Consider the following 7,049-nt stretch of genomic DNA (forward strand, 5'->3'; position numbering starts at 1 on the left):
GATAGGGCAAAGAAAATTGCTGAGACCTAGATTCCATTTTGTGTCCTTACCTAGTCAAAGCTTTCACTCTTACCTCTAGAAATGGCCATTTTCGCATTTTATGGTAATAAATTCTTCACTTGTTTAATTTGTATTTTATGAATAATACATTTCTAAGCAATATCATTAAGTGTTTTTGCATTTGATTTTATATAACTGTATCCATTATTTCATATCTTGCTTTTTAAACTCTAATTTTTTTAAAGCTGTAGTCCATTAATTCTAATTATTATTTTTTATGGACAATTAGAACATTTTTAACAGCACATGCAACATTCCTTGATAGTGGGTCTTTTTGCAAAAGCAAAATAGCAATGAAGTTATTTATTGATTTATGTTATTAAAAGGTTACATTGTATACTTAAAAACTATTGAAGTACCTGTGCAAAGGTGAGGGGAAGTCAATTTGAGTCACTACGAAAGCCATAAAAGGACCTACTACCCTGTGTATTTTTGTAATTTTTGCTCCTGTCTCTGCAAGTAATAATTCAACATTGACATTATATGCAATATGGTAAAATGAGGTAAACTGCTTTTCAGTGAGTTCTTCTACCCATCACCAAGGCTGCATCTCCCATCACCCCTCTGGCCAGTACTATGGAATAGCGAGTCTCTGAAGACCTTCAGGCCTAAAGGTGGTGGCAGACAACCTTGCTGGCTTGGGTCCATGTCTGTGGTCAGCTTCCTGTGATTGAATGGGAAGAGCCCTCCTTCTCCACTGACATTCCCTTTCCACCAGTCAGTGTTCTCATTGTTGAGGATGTTGATCTGGCCGTCGCTGAGGGCCAGCTCCTCATCATTCTGGGCGGTGTAGTTGCACATCCCGATTATCTGGAACACTGCTGGGAGCACTGTGGGCTTAAGTGGCTCAGTTGGAGTGATTTTACTTGTCAGGGCTTAAAAGTTTTACATAATACACTGGGAACCAGCCTATCTGGTGCTTTTCCCCACGTGCTTGCAGCTCTCCTTCCAACCTTCCACTAGGGTTCTTTTTCCGGATCAAAATCTGCCCACTGGCCAGGGTGAGCTGCTCCGGACTGGTGGCTGTGTAGAAGGCAATAACGTGGGCAATTTCAGGTTTTTTCCCCCCTTAAACTTTCTGTTTTTCCATTAGTTCCAGATCCTCCTTTAGAATGGAAGGAAGACTCTGGGCTTGTGGCCCACTGTTCCTGGTGACCAATCACCATCTTTCTTGGTCATCAGAATCACATCCCCTTGCTGAAATGTTAAGTCACCTTGCTCAGAACTCTTGTCAGTGTACATGGCAATAAATTCTTCTCCTGAGTCGGCTGGCTGGCTTGCCTGCTGGGGAAGCTACTCTGTTTAGGCTAGCAGGGCTTTTGGAAGAACCAGAATCCATGCTTGTTGATTTTTTTATGGACCCTGAAATGAGTTTCACGTAAGATTTGAGGAACCAACCCTTCTGACCTTGAACTTCTACAAACCACCATATGTCTTGCTGTTCCAGGACGGTGATGACATGATTTTTATTAAAAAATACGGCTCTCCAAGGAAGGATACAGGGCTTCTGCTTGTAGCCCCTCCACCTTTTTACTCTGGCCTGAAACAAGAGACGGAGAGGTGCCAGTGGCCGTAGCTGGAGTGAAAGTCCGTCTCTGCCTTACCTGGCTAACACTTGGCACCGTGAGAAAGGGCCGGGATGCTCAGGCAGCCCAGTGGTCTGTTTCTGGTTTCTCATTCGTGCTGGTGGGCCCTGTGGGGCTGAAGTCGGCCCAGTTGCTGGGGGTTGTGGGAGGCTCAGCAGAGGTGGCTGATGGAGGCACAGGGGTCTCCCTCAGAGCCACCTTGAGTGCGCGGGTGGGGGTCAAATCTGTCACTGGTTTGCATGGAGCAGGAACATTATTTTCTGGGATTTCCTCAGCATAGTTTGCAGGAAACAACCCTGCCTTTCCTTTCAATTCTCCTCCTAGCCATCCCAATTCTCCAGTCAGGCTTTCATCCACCTCAGCTATGTCTCTTGGCTGAATCGTGATCTCATTGTGACTTCTGGACTGAAGGCATGCAGTGCTGGAAAATACACCATTTTTACATTCTCCTATGCAGAAATTGTGAGTGGGCCTTTTTCTGCGGTGGACCAGGAAGCTTGGGCAGCTGCCTTAGCTGGTTCTCGGTCCTGCAGGAAAAGCCAGCCCAGCTTGTCTCGCACTTCCTGTTTGACTCTGTCTTCCCTGTCCGTCTCTGGGCCCTTTTGAGTTTTTTCCACCTCATGGAGATTTCTTGGCCACTGATACTGGCCATCCTGCTGTGTGTGCTCAACGCAGTACTAGTCTCTCTCCTGAGCTCACTTTTGGGTTTCTTCTTTTTGCTTTTCTAATTCAATGATCTTTCACTCTTGTTCTTTCTGTTTCAGTTGTTCAGCCTCTATGGGCTTTCATTTCTGGAACTGCTGCTTATAATGTATTTCTCTTAGCTTCTTCAGCTGATTATTGAAAATATCAATCTCCTGTAGTTTTTATCTACTTTCTTTCTCAACTTTATCCAGTTGGTCTCTGAGCTGCTGACAAACCAGTTCTTTTGCTTCCAAGGCTTTTTTGAGTGTAAGGAGTGAATCTCTGTGCAAAGTGTTTTGCTGAACTTGCTTTAACTTGTCACTGAGTATCTGGTTTTTTTTTTGTTTTTTTTTTCTGGAATAAGCCTTCCCAGCATCTGCTGAGACTCATGTAACTGTTGCTGTAGATGGGTGATTTCAGCAATTCTCAGTTCTCTGGATTTATTTGTATTCTCAATTTCTTGCCTTTGGGTGGTCAGTCGACATCTGGTATCTTAAAGCTTTTCTTCAAGTTGATGATTTTTATCATTAAGTGCTTCTAATTCAGGTTCCGAAGTCTTTTTCTTTGTTTCCAATGCTACTATATCTTCTTGTTCTTTGTTGCTTTGGTTTAATAGTCCTTGTGTTCCATTTTGTTCCCATTCAAGCTGTTGTTGCCATTCAAGTTCTCGTTTTGCCTACTCCTGCTGCTCCACATCCTTGCACTACTCCTCCTGCTGCTGCTGCTCCAGCTCCAGCTGCAGCTTGCACCCCTGATCCTGGCGCTTCAGCTGGGCCAGGCACTCTACTCTTCCCGCTGTTGCTCCAGGAATACCTGTCTTCCTTTCTCCAGTTCCAGATTGCCACGCTTAAAGTTCCCATGCTTATCTTCAAAGGCGACAGGTAATTTCTTTTCTAGTTGTTCATCTTCTAAAATGGGTCCCTCTGGTAACCTCTGGTCTACCGAGGTTAGCTTTTCACAGACACACCACTGCCTGGACAGACTCTTCTAAAAGAATGTGGAATGTATTCTGGAGGCAGGGCAGGTGGCAGTGGTTGGCCAGACATAGGTACATCAATTAGAAGCATAGTGAGGATAAACTCTTCTGCTAGTTTTCCATCTTGATCGATGTCAGAAAGATTTCATACTGAAGCCAGTTGTTCCTGTGGTAAACTTGGCTGCATAAGAATTGTTGTTGCTTGGGGACCTGTTGTGTCCACTCATAGTTTTGTCATGACTGTTGAAGAGCTGCCTGTACTTCAGGTGGGATGACTGGGGAACAGTCCATTCTGCCAACCGAAAGGCACTAGGCACATCAAATGATTGTGCCTTCTGTAATTTAGAGTTTAATTGTGACTCTTGACCAGACCTACTAAAAGAAGAACTCTTTGGCAATGTGGCTACAGGATGAGCAAATGTAGGCAGAGGTTGTATGACAGGGGCCCCATTGACCAGGGGAGACACTGCTACTGAAGGGAGAGAGGGTATTAGGGGATGGGGACATCCCAACACCAGGGATGGGTCCCATCGGCACTGGAGCAACAGCTGGAAGCAGTGGCATGCTGGCAATTCATCCTGTATCAAACACTGGTGCACTGGAAATAACTACTGGCTGCTGTTGCATGACAGGGGAAGTGCAGAGGGGAGCTGATACCTTTGCATCTTCAGTTTGATGTTTCGTGGAAATGGAAAACTCCACTTGATCCACTCTCCCATCATTATTCATATCAACTAGGGCCCCTATCTGTGCTAAAACAAGTTGAGGTAACCCAGATCAGAAATATAAAGTTTCCAGCTTAATCACCAGTAATAAATACAGCTATTGGCTGTAAACTATGGGACTATTAATGGTGTTTCCTCTTTCCTCTACAATTATGGCTCAGACACCACCAAGTCTGATATCATTAAAAGGTGTTGGAAACTGTGCCATGGTTCTGTTACTTTTACCTGGTTAATCAATGCTTCATCTCCAAGCAGGTCTGTTCTGCCACCCCAGTGACAAACCAATGCTACTCTCTTGCTGCTGGGAGAGACACAGGAGCCTGTGGTCCCCCACACATCATCCTGTCTGCCTGCCTCTCTACGAGTTTCAGAGTAAACTCCAGACTCTAATTCTAATTACTATAACCAACAATTATTTTTCATTTTACTTTCTATGGATGTTTGGTGTGACCAGTTTGGGACTATAGAAAGTAATGATGCTAGGGCCATTACATCTTTTAGTACATATGTGCATAAAATTTTTGTGGAAATACAATTATAAATGGCATTTCCAGGTCAGATAGTATTCTTTTTATATTTACCCACAGAACACTAGAAACACCCATGCTTTATTTAACAAGGTGTCTCAGATCATCCTGAGTTTTACATGGACCACAAATGAAACAGATACCCTACCAAGGATCCTCTTTGGGATATAAGAGTTTAAGAAAAAAAAAAAAACTGATGATGAAGGTTGCACATTTTCTTGTTCCACATGGTGACTAGAAACCAGAAAGATGATAAAAGAGATGAGGAGTTTTTAACTATTATAAGGACAGAGCAGATAAATTATATATTTTTAAAAATAAGGATCATAGGCTTATATGGACATTTCCAGTAGATCTCTAATTTACAAAGTCTCATGTGCCTTGCTATAACAGCAGAATTTCTAGCCCAATATCTAAGAACATGAATTATAGAGCCAACTCCCTGCATTCAAATCCAAACTCCACTGTGGAAATATATTAAATTTTGTTGTATACATTCATAAACATATTTTAAAGTATCTTCATAAATATAAAGTGCATATAAATCTCAATTTTACTAATAACATTTTAATCAACAAAAATAACTTAGATAAGGAGAAACGCTATTGAATTCAGTAGTTATTGATAATTCTCAGACTCTCTTGGAACAAAGTCCCAGAGGGTAAAGATTGTAAAATGAATAACAATCAATCCAAGACATAATCAAAGAAAAGTAGGGAAAGAATCTATTTTTGTACTTAATTCATTTCTGAACTCTAAATCACACAGGCTTCAATTATTAAGTACTATATAGATTAACATTTTGAAATGAAAGATTTGCCTCTTAATGTGAACTTGCAGTTCATCATAAAGTGTGGAAGGTTATGTCCTTAGTATAGTTCGTCTCCAGAAAAACTAGTTCTCTGCTTGTACTGTCTGCTGGCATGTTACACACAGGTTTAGAAAAAAATGTACTTCCTATGTAAAAACATGGGAGAATATCAAAGGGTTGAAGTAAGTGCATTTTCTCATAAACCATTGAATGTTCTTTGTGAAAACCATCTCATTGTGGTTTTAATTTTTATTTCTCTGATGATCAGTGACATTAAGTATCTTTTTCATATGTCTATTGACCATGTGTATGTCCTCTATGGAGAAATGTCTTAAGATTCTTTGTCCATTTTTTAATTTGGTTGTTTATTTATTTATTTTTAAGTTTTGTAAGTACTTAAAGTGTTAAGTACCTACAAAAAGGTGTTAAGTTTTGTAAGTACTTTATAAATTTTATATATGAACCACTTATCAGATGTATTGGCAAATATGTTCTCCCATTCTGTGGGTTTTCTTTTTATTTTGCTGATGATTTTTTTTGCTATACAAAAACTTTTAGTTCGATGAAATCCAATTTGTTTATTTTTCTTTTCTTTCCCTTGTCCAGGGAAATAATGTGATAAAAAGTTGTTTCGAGCAATGTCTGATATTTTGCTGTCTATCTTTTCTTCTAAGATTTTTATTGTTTTGCATATAATATTTAAGTATTTGATCCATTTTGAATTTATTGTTGTATATAATATAAGAAGATGGTCTGGTTTCCTTTTTCTACACATATCTGTCCAATTTTCTCAGCATGTTTATTTAATAGTTTATTAAATAAACTATTTTTAGCCCATTGTATACACTTGCTTCCTCTATCAAATATTAATTGACTATAAAAGTGTGGGTTTATTTCTGGGCTCTCTATTCTGTTCCATTGATTTATCTATGTGTCTGTTCTTATGCTAGCACCATGCTGTTTTGATTACTATGTTCTTATAGTATAGTTTGGTATCAGATAGTATGGTTTCTCTAATTTCATTCTTTCTCAGAATCATTGTTGCTATGCGGGGCCTTTTGTGGTTCCATACAAATTTTTGAAATATTTGTTCTAGGTCTGTGAAATACATCATTGGGAATCTTTATTTAAGGGTTTTTAAAAAGGTTTATTTACTTATTTTTAGAGAGAGGGGAAAGAAGGGAGAAAGAGAGGGAGAGAAACATCAATGTGTGATTGCCCATTGTGTGCCCTCTACAAGAGACATGGCCCATAACCCGGGCATGTGCCCTGATTGGGAATCAAACCAGTGACCTTTTGGTTCACAGGTCAGCATTCAATCCACTGAAGCCACACCAGTCAGAGCCATCATTGTAATCTTGATAGGAATTGCATTGAATCTATAGATTGCATTACTTAGTATGGACATTTTTAAAATAATGTTAATTCTTCCTATCCATGAACACTTTGTGTGCTTACATTTATTTATGTCTTCTCCAATTTCTTTCTTCAGTGTCTTATAATTCTCTGAGTATAGGTCTTTTGGATCCTTGGTTAGATTTATTTCTAGGTATTTGATTATTTTTGAAGCACTTGTGAATGAGATTGTTTTCTTAGTTCCCTTTTCTGTTATTTCATTAATGGCATATAAAATGCAACTGATTTCTGGATATTAATTTTGTATCCTACTACTTTGCTGAG

At 39.7% G+C, this 7,049-nt stretch overlaps 1 pseudogene; it reads right to left on the minus strand.

Moving 5' to 3' along the window:
- Window positions 1–588: 588 nt before the first annotated feature.
- Window positions 589–4,239, minus strand: LOC119045431 (intersectin-1-like; annotated as a pseudogene).
- Window positions 4,240–7,049: the final 2,810 nt, after the last annotated feature.

Source organism: Artibeus jamaicensis, unplaced genomic scaffold (assembly GCF_021234435.1).
Source record: "Artibeus jamaicensis isolate MK-2021 breed Jamaican fruit bat unplaced genomic scaffold, CSHL_Jam_final contig_388, whole genome shotgun sequence".
In the NCBI taxonomy this organism is placed as follows: domain Eukaryota; kingdom Metazoa; phylum Chordata; class Mammalia; order Chiroptera; family Phyllostomidae; genus Artibeus; species Artibeus jamaicensis.